The sequence below is a fragment of the Macaca thibetana genome, chromosome 6 (genome assembly GCF_024542745.1).
Source record: "Macaca thibetana thibetana isolate TM-01 chromosome 6, ASM2454274v1, whole genome shotgun sequence".
Classification (NCBI taxonomy): domain Eukaryota; kingdom Metazoa; phylum Chordata; class Mammalia; order Primates; family Cercopithecidae; genus Macaca; species Macaca thibetana.
In genome coordinates, this window is record NC_065583.1 from 119,069,290 (window position 1) to 119,084,305 (window position 15,016).

At 42.9% G+C, this 15,016-nt stretch overlaps 1 protein-coding gene across 1 annotated transcript in view; it reads left to right on the forward strand.

Annotated features, from left to right (window-relative positions):
* Nucleotides 1-1,620: 1,620 nt before the first annotated feature.
* The window catches only part of ELOVL7 (ELOVL fatty acid elongase 7), a 96,481-nt gene continuing 83,085 nt past the window's right edge, over nucleotides 1,621-15,016 (forward strand). The window contains exon 1 of the mRNA XM_050794384.1: nucleotides 1,621-1,736. The gene's annotated coding sequence lies outside the window, so the exon portion shown is untranslated. The remainder of the gene's footprint in view (nucleotides 1,737-15,016) is intronic.

Sequence of the window (15,016 nt, forward strand, 5' to 3'; positions counted from 1 at the left end):
ACCCGCCTCAGCCTCCCAAAGTGCTGGGATTACAAGCGTGAGTCACCGCGCCTGGCCGAACACTACATTTTGACCTTCTTTATTCATTTATTATCTGTCATCTCCAACTAGAATGAACGTCTAGTCCCTAAGAACGGGAAATTTGTTACCTATTGAAACTTCAGGGCCTGGAACATAGCAGCACTCCAGTATTTGTTAAATAAATGAATCCATTTGAGCTTCTGCATATTTGAAATTTCATAAGTATATATAAATGGTAAGTAGTGATAGACTCAAAGGCAAGTATCATTAGGTAATTGTCTCCCATTCCCAAAAGACTTTCTAAGTCTACTAAATGATCTCTTTTTAATATGAAAGCAAAGTTATCTAAAAGGAAGGAGAAATCTTCAGTTTCTTCGACTTGGAGATTCTTTGCAATTTAAGATTTTTTTTTCTTTCCTTTCAATGGACACTTTAAGTTTTACATAAAACATTAAAACTTCTTGTTCAATGTAGTGGGATTAAGCTGTCGAAGGCAATCCCTAAACGTGAGGAAAATATGTTTCTGATCCCCCCAATTTTTTTTTCTCCCTGCCCATCTTTTTTGGTTGTCCTGATGCTCCCCGCCCCTTTTTGTGTTTCTTGATTCCATGCTGAGAACTCACAACACAAACTCAAAGCCCACATTTGTGAGGTGCTTGGGTCAGGACTGCAACTAAAAATGGTTATTTTTTTTTAGGTTTCTGGACCGCTCAGTACCAGCCTTTGGTTTTGCCTCAGAAGCAGGGAACTTCTCTAGGCCCCTATTTTGCCTTCCAGCTATTGATGCCACGACTCCAAATCATACCAGCGATTAGGAGGATCATTACCAGACACAAGGCCAGGTACGTTTAAAAAATAAATAAACCAAGAGCAGGTGCACACGCTGAACACTCATCCCCAATCCCACTTTCCAATCCCACAGTAGATAACGAGAAATGAATTTGCTAGACTTTGTTCCTGCAGCAGTTGCTGTTACCAGAAACAAAGTTAGATTATATACAATCTACTCTTCATTGCTCTAAAAGTCCTCTCCTCATGGCCCCCAGGCTGCCGCAATTCTCTAGTTTCTTATTCGTTATAAGGAAGGGACCCAAGTCGGCCTTCCCCTCTCAGGGCCTTCTCCTCTTGGTCTGGCCTCCATTTTATGTGCGAATTAACCCTCCCATTACCCTTTCAGGAGCAGAGAGTCCCCTTTTTCTCCGCCTCCAGCCTCAGCCTCAGCTTGGTTTTCCTCATTTCGGATTTTTCTACAACTCATTCCCAAAGAGTCACGCGTGACGACAATTTCCACTCTGCTATGTCAGCCTGGAGATGTCCCCCAAGTGATGGCATCTGCTCTCGGAAAGAAAGGTCATCGGTACCACGACCAGCCCCGCTAGCCCAGAGGGGCCGGTGAGCCCCAGTACAGTCACGGCGCGCGGCGGAGGCGACGCCAGGGCGGCCCCCGCCCCTCCCGGCCGCTCCCCCTAGCGCCGCGCCGGCTCCTCCCTCCGGCCCTCGGCGGGCACCTGGCGGCGGCGGGCAGGGGGCGGCGCTGCGCGCGTCACGCGTCTGGGTGGGATAGCGGGCAGGTGACACCCGGCGGCCTCCTCCCCTTTCCAGCCCAGTCGGCGGCCGGGACAGCAGGGGCCGCTGTGAGGAGCTCCGCGCTCGCACTGCCAGCCGCCGCCCTCTCTACCGCGCGCGCCGGGCGCTTCGGCTCCGCTCCCTGTGCGGTGAGTGCGGGGCTCCAGGCCGGCGGGCAGGGGCCAAACTTTCCCGGGGCGCGGAGGAGAAGAGACTGGGGAGGGAGGCAGAGCCGAGGGAAACGGCGTCGGGAGCGGCCGGATGGAGGAACCTGGGCGCGGCGAGCGAGAAGTGGGGCCCGGGTGCGGGGGCCCCGGGAGCCGGGCCAGGCCCTCCCTGGGCTCGGGAGGCGTTTGGGAAGTTCTGTCCCCGCCGCCTGCGCGTGGGGAGGGCCGAGGCCCTTTTCCGCCAGAGCGCGGGGCCGCGGCGCTCACCTGCGCCTTCTCCAGGAGCCCACTCCTGGCAGCATCCTGAAGGGAAGGTCGGGCCCGGTGGGCGCGCTGCGGAGCGGAGCCTGGACTGGGGTCCCGCGCGGCGCCGGCTCTGCGGAGCGGGAGGGACAGAGGTGCTCGTCGGCGGGACTGGGAGGGAGAAGGACTTGCTCGACCTTGGACGCGGAGGTCATTGTCCCAGCTCCGGGGTCTGGTCTCGCTAGCCAGCCCTCCAAATTCCGGAGCCCCTTTCTTTCTGTTTCCTTCCTTCCCCTTTGGGAGCTTTTTTTGGTCCCGCGGCCGGATGAACTTGGGGCGCTGTCCCTTCGGCTCCCCGAGCCGCATCCTGTCCCGGTGGCTGCTGCTGGCCGGGAGGAGGCTGATGAATACAGAGCCGTGGAACAGGTCCTGCCGGAGATGGAAACAGGAAAGCCTGTTGTTTTGTCGTCCCAGGTATCATTGGTTCGTTGGGAAATGGGCTTTCTCCCTTCAAGTCAGCGCTGTTTCAAACTTCACCCGGTGCGGAGGAGAGCGCTCTTTGGAGCTCCCTGGGGAACTCGGGATGGGAAGGAGCGGGTCTTTACACCTGTCCCACTCCCTGTGTAATTAGTCCCGCGCCGACTGAAGAACAGTTTTAGCGACCCGAGTTCCTCGCCAGTGGTCTTTTCCCTCTTGCTACGATCTCCCCTTGGAAAGCATGTTCACTTTAACCCTGTGTTCTCGGATTACCCTTTATTTCGCTCCTCGCTTTTATTGCTTACGTGCTCCCAAAGGGTCATCGATACCTGGTGGCTGCGTCTGCGTTCTTACCGCGCACCAGCTTATTCAATTCCCTTTCTTTGTAGTTTCCCTTCGTACTACTGTTCAGAAATTGGTCTCCCCAAGGTCACTGAGAACCAAATAAAATCCACCCCTCACCCCGTGGCAGTCATTTATCAGTGCTTAGGTGCCAGGCACTGATATCAGTTCTTGTATTAAAGCTTTTAATCTTCACAACCATCCTGGGAAGTAGATATTAATATTATTCTCATTTTAATGATGAGGTAACTGAGGCACGGAGAGGTTAAGTAACTTACCCAAGGCCACACCCATCTCAGCAGTAGGAGATTCCAGCTCTGGAGTTCTGTCTCCAGCACTGGAGCTGTTAACCACTGTCCTACACTGCCTCACCTAGAGTTCCTTTGCTCGTCCTTATTTTCTGAAGTCCTGTGCTGTTTCAGGCATCGTTGACCAGGCTGTCAATCTCAGGTCCCTCCTTTCCTTCTTATGTGTCTTTATACTAGTTTAGGATCCCCACACGCTCCCCCTGGCTTTTCTTTTTTTTAAGAAAAATAGATTTATGGGACTTTGTTACTTAATCTGTCACCTGTATTTATCTGGCTTAAGATTCTGTGCTTTCCATGTCTTCTTCAGTTTTAGTGTAACATCTCTCAGTGCACATTATAATATTCTACTTGGACTTGACTGGCTTTTCCCCAAAACAGCTCTAGATGCTCATTTGCATTAAGGGTCCTGCCATTATCCTGGTCTCCACGGTGTCTCATGCCATTCCTCTCCCATTCGTTAAATATGTTCTATCCAATTTTTACATGGTCTCTTCTAGCCTTTATCAGCCTCACCCATCCCATCCTCTCTTCACCACTCTCTTCCCCACTTTGAACACATCATATGCCCTTTTCTACTACTTGTTATCATCTTTTATGTTTGCTTTCCACAAAAAGATTGCAAAGAGCTTAGGACATTAAATCTTCAGGCCTTACAGCTAGTAGTTGCTTGATACATATAGAATATGATACAGTATAAATTTTGGTAGCACGGATCAGGCAGGTTTGATGATGGTGGAAATTTTTAAGCCAGGTTTTACAGGATGTTAAGGAGTTTGCATTGGTAAACGCGGAGGAGCTGGTAGACATTGTAGATGAAGGAGAGAAAGGCCTGTGTTCACTCTGTTGTCACAAACAGGTACCCTGCTGTTCTGATGAAACATTACACTTAGAGGTATAATGAAGCAGGGCAAATCAGCGGAGAACCATTTATCCTTATCTTGACAAAACAAAATATGAAAACGCAGAAAGTTAAGAAAAAAACCCTTTTTATTGGAAAACAGCACATACATAAAAGTGCATAAAACATAAATGGACAGATTAACACAGTAGATGTATTCAGCAGTAGAATGACTGTGTTATTCTGGCCATAGATAGGCTACAGTCAGGCCAAATAGGAATCTTTTCACAAAACCTGTGTAAGGTGAAGTGAGCCTGGACTGCTCCCAAGAGGCATTGCCAAGAAAGAATTGGCTGTGCATGGAGAGGCTTGAGGAGAGGAGAAAATGAGACTGGAAATTGGTACCAAAAGGGTAAAATCAGGGAGCCAAGAAGAGAGTTCTGACCCACTGAGCATAATTCTACCACAATGAATATTTAACCAGGGTGCTTTTGTCTCTCTCTTTTTTTCTATGCGTATTTTCCTACATCATACTCCATATAGAATTTTAGTATTCTCCGGCTGGGCACGGTGGTTCACACCTGTAATCCCAGCACTTTGGAAGGATGTGCCAGGTGGATCACCTGAGGTCAGGAGTTTGAGACCAGCCTGGCCAAAATGGTGAAACCCCATCTCTACTAAAAATACAAAAGTTAGCTGGGTGTGGTGGCACATGCCTGTAATCCCAGCTACTTGGGAGACTGAGGCAGGAGAATTGCTTGAACAGAGGTTGCAGTGAGCTGAGATCATGCCACTGCACTCCAGCCTGGGCAACAAAGGAGACTGTCTTAAAAAAAAAAAAAAAAAAAAAAAAAAAAAAAAGGAAAGGATTTTTTTTCTTAGTATTCTGTTTTCCATATAATACCTAGTAAGCATTTTTCATCTTATGTAATTTTCAGAACTCATATTGTTTGTATTCTAGTAATTATAATGTGATTTACTTAACTAAAACTCTATTGTTGGACAAGTATATTAGCAACAAATTGTAAACAACCTAAGTTATAGTAATACTTATCTTTGCAACTGTATCATTTTACAAATTGGGACTCGTTTCCTAATGATACTGTTCCAGAAGTAGAATTACTTTGTCAGCAAGTATGGTTATTTTTATGGTTCTCAGTACGCATTGTCAGATTCCTAAAAGCCATTTTAAAAAGAGGATCAATGCATTTTGCCTAACTTTTCTCTCTATGAAGTAACAGCAATTCAATTAAACATGAACAGTATTATTAAATGTTGTATCGGTTTCCTCAGGCTGCCATAACAAAGTACCACAAACTGGGTAGCTTGAAAAAACAGCAGTTTATTGTCTCAGTTCTGGAGGCTACAAGTCTAAAATTAGGGTGTCAGCAGTGTTGAATCCTTCTGAAAGCTCTGAGGGAGAATTTGTTCCATGCTTCTCCTAGGTTCTGGTGACAGCAGCAATCTCTGGCATTCCTTGTGCCAGCATCACTCTAATCTCTGCCTCTGTCTTCATATGCATTCTCCCTTTGTGTCTGTGTCTTCACATAACCATCTTATAAATACACCAGTCATATTGGATTTAGGGCCCACCCCACTCCAGTATGACCTCATTTTAACATCTGTAAAAATTCAATTTCCAAATAATAGGACACTGTGAGGTATTGGGGGTTAGGATTTCAACATATCCTCTTTGGGGCACACAATTCAGCCAGCCATAGGGTCTTCAAATATGCATAAAAGAAAGCCTGTATCTGCAAATAATTTCTAGACAAATTGAGAAAGTAAGATTTTTTCTAATTTTTGAGATTTGTTTATTCTCCATGATGTGCCACTTGTGCTTATCAGTTTTAAGATACGGAAGGATGTTTTTCTTTTCCCCCAAGACAGGGTCTCTCTCTGTCACCCAGGCGGGAGTGCAGTGACACAATCATGGCTTTCTGCAGCCTCAATCCCCAGACTCAAGCAATCCGCCCACGTCAGCCTCCCCAGTAGCTGGGACTACAGACACATGTCACCATGCCCGGCTAATTTTTTGTGTATTTTATAGAGACAGAGTCTCACTATGTTGCCCAAATTGGTCTTGAACTCCTGGGCTGAAGTGATTCTTCTGTCTCAGCTTCCCAAAGTGCTCGGATTACAGATGTGAGCCATTGTACATGGCCTGGAAGGATACTATTTACCAAACACATAATTCTGGAGCCATGGTAAATGTTAGCATGTTAAACTGAGAATAGCCAGAATTTCAATAAGATACATCATATAGCATGGAAAGAAGCATGCCATAAACATAGTTTTAGAAATATGTCTTACATGTGTTTCAGTGACTCATCCAGTTTTGACCAGGCAGTTACGAAAAGTTGAAAACTAATACCAGTTAGGCATTTTATAACATTGGTCTTCTAAAAAATTTGAAATTTCCATTATTTCTAATTGGTTTCTAAAAGTACATATTACTACACTGGCAAGTGAAATCACTGTTTTTGTAAATGATAGAAGTTGACATACCATCGTAATTTCCTTTCTTTTTTTTTTTTGAGATGGAATCTTGCTCTGTCGACTAGTAAAGTGGTGCAATCTTGGCTCACTGCAACTTCTGTCTCCCGGGTTCAGCGATTCTCCTGCCGCAGCTTCCTGAGTAGCTGGGACTACAGGCTTATGCCACCATGGCCAGCTAATTTTTTATTTATCTATTTTTGGTAGAGACGGGGTTTCACCATGTTGCCCAGTCTATTCTCGAACTCCTGAACTCAGGTGATGATCCGCTTACCTCGGCCTCCCAAAGTGCTGGGATTACAGGCATGAGCCATCATGCCTGGCCCATCATAAATATATGCATATATATATATATATTTTTTTTTTTTTTTTTTTTAGACAGTGTTTTACTCTTGTCGCCCAGGCTGGAGTGCAATGGCACCATGTCTGCCCACTGCAACCTCTGCCTCCTGCGTTCGAGTGATTCTCCAGCCTCAGCCTCCTGAGTAGCTGGGATTACAGGCGCTCACCACCATGCACGACTAATTTTTATGTTTTTAGTAGAGACAGGGTTTCACTATGTTGGCCGGGCTGCTCTTGAACTCTTGACCTCAGGTGATCTGCCCTCCTCAGCTTCCCAAAGTGCTGGGATTACAGGCATGAGCCACTACGCCTGACCCCTAAATATTTTTATACAGACTATTATTCAAATGAAATAAGTTTCCACATAGCTTACAAGTTCCCCGTGTTAAAGACAAATCTTAATCAATCTGGATAAGCAGCTACTTAAGCCATGAACACCAGCAGCCCTGCTTCCTGGACTTTCTAATATAGGGTAATAGAGCCAAACCTAGATAAAACTGGGGAGTTTCAGAAGCTGCATACTCAACAAACATTTGAGTGTTAGCTTTGTGTCAGGCAAAGTGGCTGGCAGGATGCTAAAGCCAGTCCAGGTCCATATGAATTATAGATAAGTAAACGTAAGTTACAAAATTACAGTTCAGTATGATAAACTGTGCTGTGATATACACACACCAGGTCCTGGGGAAGCAAGGCAGAGGTGGGCAGACAGGAAGTCCTTCTGAGAGGATAGAAGGAAGAGTGTGAGTTAGGGCAGCTGAGAAATGGAATGAGGAGTGGGAAATAGAATCTAGGGAGAGAGAGTGCAGGTGCAATCAGGCAAATGCAGATACTTTAAAGTAACCAAGAAGAGGGTGTAAGTTGAAGTTGCCTAAGCATGTAGAGGCCAGGCTTACTGAGAGCGTTTTTTGACCCCAAAAAGGTTTTGGATTTTGTCATAACGTCAGTGGGGAATCCTGGGAAGCCTATAAGAAGGAAAAGGACCTGTTAAGTTTTGTATCTCTCTGGTGCTTGTCATTTCACCTTTATGAAACCTCTCCTCCTCCCATCAAGCCTGTATCTCCTTCCTTTCCCTATCTGATTGGGAAAGGACAGCTACCTTCCTTGTTTACACTAGATATATATACATATATATATATATATATATATATATATATTTTTTTTTTTTTTTTTTTTTTTTTTTTTTTTTTTTTTGAGGCAGAGTTTCGCTCCTGTTGCCCAGGCTGGAGTGCAATGACGTGATTTCAGCTCACTGCAACCTCTGCCTCCCGTGTTCAAGTGATTCTCCTGCCTCAGCCTCCCAAGTAGCTGGGATTATAGGCATGCACCATCATGCCTGGCTAATTTTGTATTTTTAGTAGAGATGGGGTTTCTCCATGTTAGGTCAGGCTGGTCTCAAACTCCTGCCCTCAGGCAATGCACCTGCCTTGGCCTCCTAAAGTGCTGGGATTACAGGTGTGAGCCACTGTGCCCAGCCGACATTAAATATCTTGATTATGCTTAGCTTGCATGTGAATTTTGAAACAGAAAATCAACTTCATAGGCATCATCTGTACCTCTGTCCTTACAGGATACTCAAGGCTGCATTTACATTTAAAAATCTTATTGAAAATTATGGGGTGAAAGGTTTGTCATCTTTTAGGCATAAGTAATAGTTGCAATGAGTTTTGTGTTTTGTTTTGTTTTGTTTTTTGTTTTTTTTGAGACGAGTCTCACTGTGTCACCCAGTCTGAAGGGCAGTGTTGCGATCTCGGCTCACTGCAACCTCTGCCTCCCAGGTTCAAGCAATTCTTCTGGTTCAGCCTCCTGACAAGCTGGGATGACAGGCGCACCCTCCCACGCCTCCCCACCACGCCTGACTAATTTCTGTATTTTTAGTAGAGACAGGATTTCACCATGTTAGCCAGGCTGGTGTCGACTCCCGATCTCAGGTGATCTGCCCACCTCGGCCTCCCAAAGTGCTGGGATTACAGGCATGAGCCGCTGCGTCCGTCCTGCAGTGAGTCTCTTTACATGTATTTTCTAATGAATCTTTTGAAGCCAGCAAAGTCTGGCTTATCATATGCACAGGTCCAGAAAGGTGAAAAAAGCAGAAAGGGTGCTCAGGCTACACTGTTAGAAGTATGCAGCCAGGGTTTCAATTGAGGTGTAATTACAAGGTTTAGGCTCTTCCCCCTCTGAATACTTACTCTGTGGATTGATATATTTGAGAATATAGGAGGCCCTAGTACTCTGATATCTTACAATAGTTTTGTGAGGGCATAAGGGCAACCATAAAAATAAATACAGACTTTTTAGGGTCAATGGTAGAAATGTGAGATCTAGACAAAGAGAGTTTCATTAGCAGCCCTTAATCTAAATGCAGCCCCATCCCCCAACCCTTCTCCTTCTTTCTCTCCCAAATTTTTGGGTTTTGTCCTAATAGCACATTTGTGATTTGTTTGTGTGTTTATTTTAATTAAATGCTCTAACAAGGGCAGAACAAAAGTAAAGGGTACTTATTACTTAAAGGTGACTTATTTTAAGTCTGTTCAGGGACTTCTCTGTCCCTCATCTTACCTGTCTTTTTGTGCCTTCTTCAGGCAGACAGTGCTGTGCTGCATCCTGCAGGACAGAAAGATTTATGTCTCAGAAATAAACCAGCCATTGAACAATGTTGACCCACATTTTAATCCCTCTGCCGCTTATCATTCAGTTAGCTAGAAAGCACAGCTGATAGCTTCATCCTTCATCCTCTTCTTTGTAATTCTAACAGGTGTGACTTTAACTTGCAGAAAGAAAGAAGATAGAAATGGCATTCCTAGGAATCCAGAGTCCAATGACTGATTATTCAGTAGCTTAGGGTGAGTTCCTAAGCAAATGTGGAATGGAATTTTTTAAATCAAGCTGTGAGAACCACTATTCATTGTTCAAAAGGAAAAAAATGGTAGTGGATGTGATATTTAACATAAAATATAGTCAGTGTTTTTAAATAAAGTGTGTGTATGTGTATGTGTGTGTGTATATATATATGGTTGAACATACACAGTTGCCCTTTCTATAGGTGAATAAACAGTTGGATGTTGGCAGTTTGCATATGGTTCATCCTGATTCAAATACAATCCCGTTGACATCTAACAGTTGACCAATGAGCTCTTCATTTCCCTATAAGCACATGGGGTGGTGCCCAGGCATGGTGAACACTGGCTTCTAGTAGTCTCCTTCCTTCTCCAACTGCTGGGTTATTGGCTTAACAACAATTTATTGTATTTATTGAAAATATGTTAGTGCCAGTTATACTTGTTATTGTGATAGATAATTTAGATGTGCATAAACTTATGAAATGTAAGTGCAAAAAAAGAATATTGTTATTATGAAAGGAATGTTGAATTCTTTGGAAAGGTTCCATAAAAGTGAGTCACTAAGGGGTCAGGAAAACTAAAAAAATCAGAAAGATGGCTGGGTGTAGCAGCTCATGCCTGTAATTCCACCATTTCGGGAAGCCTAGGTGGGAGGATCACTTGAGGACAAGAGTTCAAGACGAGCCTGGGCAACATAGTGAGACATCCATCTCTACAAAAAATTTTAAAAATAACGGGGTGTGGTGGCATGCATCTGTAGTCCTAGCTACTCCAGAGGCTGAAGTGGGAGAATCCCTTAAGTCCAGGAGGTCGAGGCTGCAGTGCGCTATGATTGCACCACTGTACTTCAGCCTCGATGACAGAGACCCTGTCTAAAAAAAATTTTTTTAAATAAAAAAACAGAAATTGTAAAAATTTGAAAAATATCCTGAGCTTGCCAGAAAAGTGTGTGTAGTTGTGTTATTTTATTTTGTTTTGTTTTGTTTTCAATTCACTTAGAAAGTTAAAATTGGAAACTGTAGAAGATAAGTTCTAGGTATGGTTTATATCGGAAAAATATTGGCGAGGACCTCTTCCCCAAGGACAGCCTTGGGACTACTTTGTCTTTTTTTTTTCCCCGAGATGGGATCTCACTGTGTCACCCAGGCTGGAGTGCAGTGGCATGGTCTCAGCTGCTGCAACCTCTGCCTGCTGGGCTCAGTTGATCCTCCCAGGCTCAATTGATCCTCCCACCTCAGTCTCCCACGTAACTGGGACTACAGGTGTGCACCACCACACCCGGCTAATTTTTGTGTTTTGGTAGAGACAGGGTTTTCCTATGTTGCCCAGGCTCGTCTTGAACTCCAGAGCTCAAGTGATCTACCCGCCTTGGCCTCCCAAAGTGCTGGAATTACAGGTGTGAACCACTGTGCCCAGCCCTTGGGACTACTTTGGAAAATTGGAGAATTAATACCTATTTATATTTTTTAAGAAAAAGTAAATGTTTATAGTATCTAAATAAATTTCTGATTCTTTGCTATAAATAAATTTTTAACAATCAACTAATCAAAACTAGTCAGAATTCCTGCTCCTGTTAGTCTGACTGTAATAGTTTACGCTATAGTGTAGTACGTAGTCAGAACCTTCATTTAGCATACCGTACTAATGGTATATAATCAACTCATACTTCTTATTTTATGTGATTTTTTGAGAGACAGTGTCTTACCGTGTTGCCCAAACTGATCTCAAACTTCTGGCATCAAACATTCCTCCCATCTCAGCCTCCCAAGTAGCTGGGATTACAGGTTTAAGCTACTCTGCCTGGCTCATGCTTCTTATTTTAAATTGGGCTTTCATTAGTAACATCTATATAACATTTAAGTTTATTTTAATAATGTGAGCCAATATGCAGAACTTAGAGCTGGTTCCTACCTGCATTAAATGGCTTACATAAAAACTGAAAGCAAAAATACATAGTATAACATTAGCTAGAGTTTATTAAACTTGAAAAATTTATTAGTGTTATTAAGCTGACAAGTTGAATTGGTCAAGGTGTAACTTATTTTAGATTCAAACAGTAGTTATAAAAGTATAGTTATGCTTTTCTGAAGTATGAGTAGGTTGATGAAAAAAGGCCAAACTTAAAAAAATATAAAAATAAAATGATATTTTACTATAATAAAATATAAAATATTTTATACTTTTTAATTTTATACTTTTAATTTTAATTTTATACTTTTATAATTATAAAATATCATTTTATATTTTATAACATTAGCAATTAAGCACTGGCTATATTCCAGCCACTGTGCTAAAGTCTACTTATGCCTTATCTCATTTAATCCTCACAGAAGCCGTAGAAGGTGGTATTGTTCCCATGTTATAAGCAAGGAAACTGATACAAATGGAAGTGAAGAACCTTGCCCAAGGTCACGTGATTAGTGATAGCACTGGGAATCAGACCTAGTTTAGTCTGAACTTCAGTGCTCGTGCGCTTACTACTTTGTAACTTAGTACTTTAAAACTGAATTTAATTTCTGATGTAGGTTTAATTTTTTTTTCTTTTTTTAGTGTAAACAACTTATTTGAGAGGTAATCCTAGACAGTACCACAAGTTGGGGAGTGGGGAAGTGAGACAGGAAAAGGAGGCAGCCAACACAGGGAGTGTTAATGAAGAGTCTGCTATCTCTGTGGACACCTGGCACTCAGTCCCAAGGGACATCTCTCATCATTGTCCCACCCAAGGAGCTGAGAAGTGAAGCTTTTGCTGGGACATGAGCATGTTGGTCGTTTTTCAGAGAAACATTAGTGTTTTGAGCTGCAAAGGACCTGAGGGGTCATTCAGGCTGACCTTTTATGCTGTTGAGGACATGATGCCATTTCATTTTAGCCAACATCACAAGCCTATTTAGTATGTTGGGACCAGAAACAAGTTCTCCCAACTAGAGCCCAGGTGCTAACTGATAGTCATATTTTCATCATTAGCCTTAATTCTGAATATGACTTGACACTAAATTTTTGAAGCTCTTGGATTGCCCACCTCCATCTTTGTCTACAAGTAACAACATTAATTACTCCTACAGATGTTACTGTAGAATATTTTACTGTAGACTTACTGTAGAATATGGCAGGGCGAGGATTATGCTTCCCCCGTATTACAAGTACAGAAACTGAAGCTTGAGTCAATGCAATGCTGTGCCTAGTCCTGAGGCCCATGTATTATAAAACCTAAGCCTGAACCATAAGTAAAGGTGTGAAAGAAGAAGCGGTATTATTTTAGCAGATGTGACTAAGTTACCTAGCCCAAGCCCTGGACTTTATCTAACAGCCCTCTTCCTTTTCTCATTCTCTGCCCTTAGCACTTGAGTTTATCCCCATTAGGTGACTGCCTGAGTATCTCACTCATGGAAGTGGCACTTTTGGAGTTGGGAAGGGGCAAGGTTAATGGAGAGTTAGTGCACATTGCTTTGGTGTGCACTCTCAAAAAAAAAAAATCCGGCCAGGCATGGTGGCTCATGCCTGTAATCCCAGCACTTTGGGAGCCCGAGGCAGGCAGATCACGGGTCAAGAGATCGAGACCATCCTGGCCAACATGGTGAAACTCCATCTCTACCAAAAATACAAAAATGAGCTGTGTGTGGTGGTGGGCGCCTGTAATCCCAGTAACTTGGGAGGCTAATGCAAGAGAATCGCTTGAACCTGGGAGGCGGAGGTTGCAGTGAGCCTAGATAGCACCACGGCACTCCAGCCTGGGCAACAGAGAAAGACTCTGTCTCAAAAAAAAAAAAAAAAAAAAAAAAATCTATCAATCCCCAGTCCTTTGGTTTTACTATTTCATCAGTAGACAGAGCACAGAGCAAGTATGAGTTGCCATCTCCTTATTAATAGGCAAATATATGTTGCTGCTCAATTCTGATTGCAACACTGCATGTGGCATGTGCTCTAAACTCACTTTTAGAGACCAAAAATTCTGAGGCTCCAAGAAATTTAAGTGAATTTCCCCAAGGACATCTGAGTGGTGGCTGGCAGACCTGGATTCCTAGAATATAAAGATTCTGACTATACAGCTTGCTGCTTACTACATGTTGCCTTAGAGTTTATTTTCTTATCTTCAGAAAAAAATTGCTGGTTTGGGAGAGGTAGCCAATATGCTTATGAAATAGGAATATTGCAAATTTTAAATATGATCATATATAATTCACATTCTACTTTTTTCCCAGAAGGACTTGAAATATTTGCAATAAATATATTAAGATCTGAGCATAGAAGGGGAAAATCTAGGTAATGCAGTTGTGATAAATGGAACACTAGATTTTAATGGTTAGCCAACAGCTTATATTGAAAGAGTAACCACAACTCTAATGGTTTGTTTTTTGCTTTTTAAAAAGCATGAATATGATGGCCGGGCGTGGTGGCTCACGCCTGTAATCCCAGCACTTTGGGAGGCTGAGGCGGGTGGATCACCTGAGGTCAGGAGTTCAAGACCATGCTGGCCAACATGAGAAAACCCTGTCTCTACTAAAAATACAAAAATTAGCCGGACGTGATGGTAGGCACCTGTAATCCCAGCTACTCAGGAGGCTGAGGCAGGAGAATCGCTTGAACCCGGGAGGCGGAGGTTGCAGTGAATCGTAATCTCGCCACTGCACTCCAGCCTGGGCAACAGAGTGAGACTCTTGTCTCAAAAAAAAAAAAAAAAAAAAGCATAAATATATAAGGTACTTTTTGTCCTAGAAGTAAAGTGCAAAAGGAATTTATCAAGTTGGCTCTAATAAAGAGGGTCTTGAATCGCTTTATAGATAATACTTTAACAGTTTTGCTGAAGATGCAAAGATATTTTAAAAATTAATATTGGTTCTTGATAACTCACTAATTGTGAATGTTAATGAAGGTAAACTCTTTGAAAGCATTTCTCTAAAAACTCCAGGGCTAGGCTAATAAGATTATCCTGATGATGTATACAATAAAAACTCTAGCGCTAGATGGAGCAGAGCCTTTTAAAACTTCAGGCTGCTCTATGGATGGACTTCAGAAGGTCCATAAACTCCCAAAACATCCCATTTGTGTATTCGTGTAATCTCTGGAGAGGTGACCCATAGCACCATAGTCTCAAATTTTAAAAGCTATTATTTAGAAAGGGATGAAATAATATATGTAAAATGCTTAGTAAAACTTAACTTACTGTATGCATTATAAAGGGTTGACCTTTAATGGTAATATTGAAATTAGGCAAATTATGTTGACATGAACCGACTGTACAGACTTTATCCATGTTATAAGGACATGATTATTATAGTCAGACAGTAGAAAAAAGGTAATCTCCTGTGTCCATAGTAGTTTCCTTTCGGTTGTCCTACTTGTCTAGGAAGAAAGGTTTTTACTTTTTACATGTTAAATCAG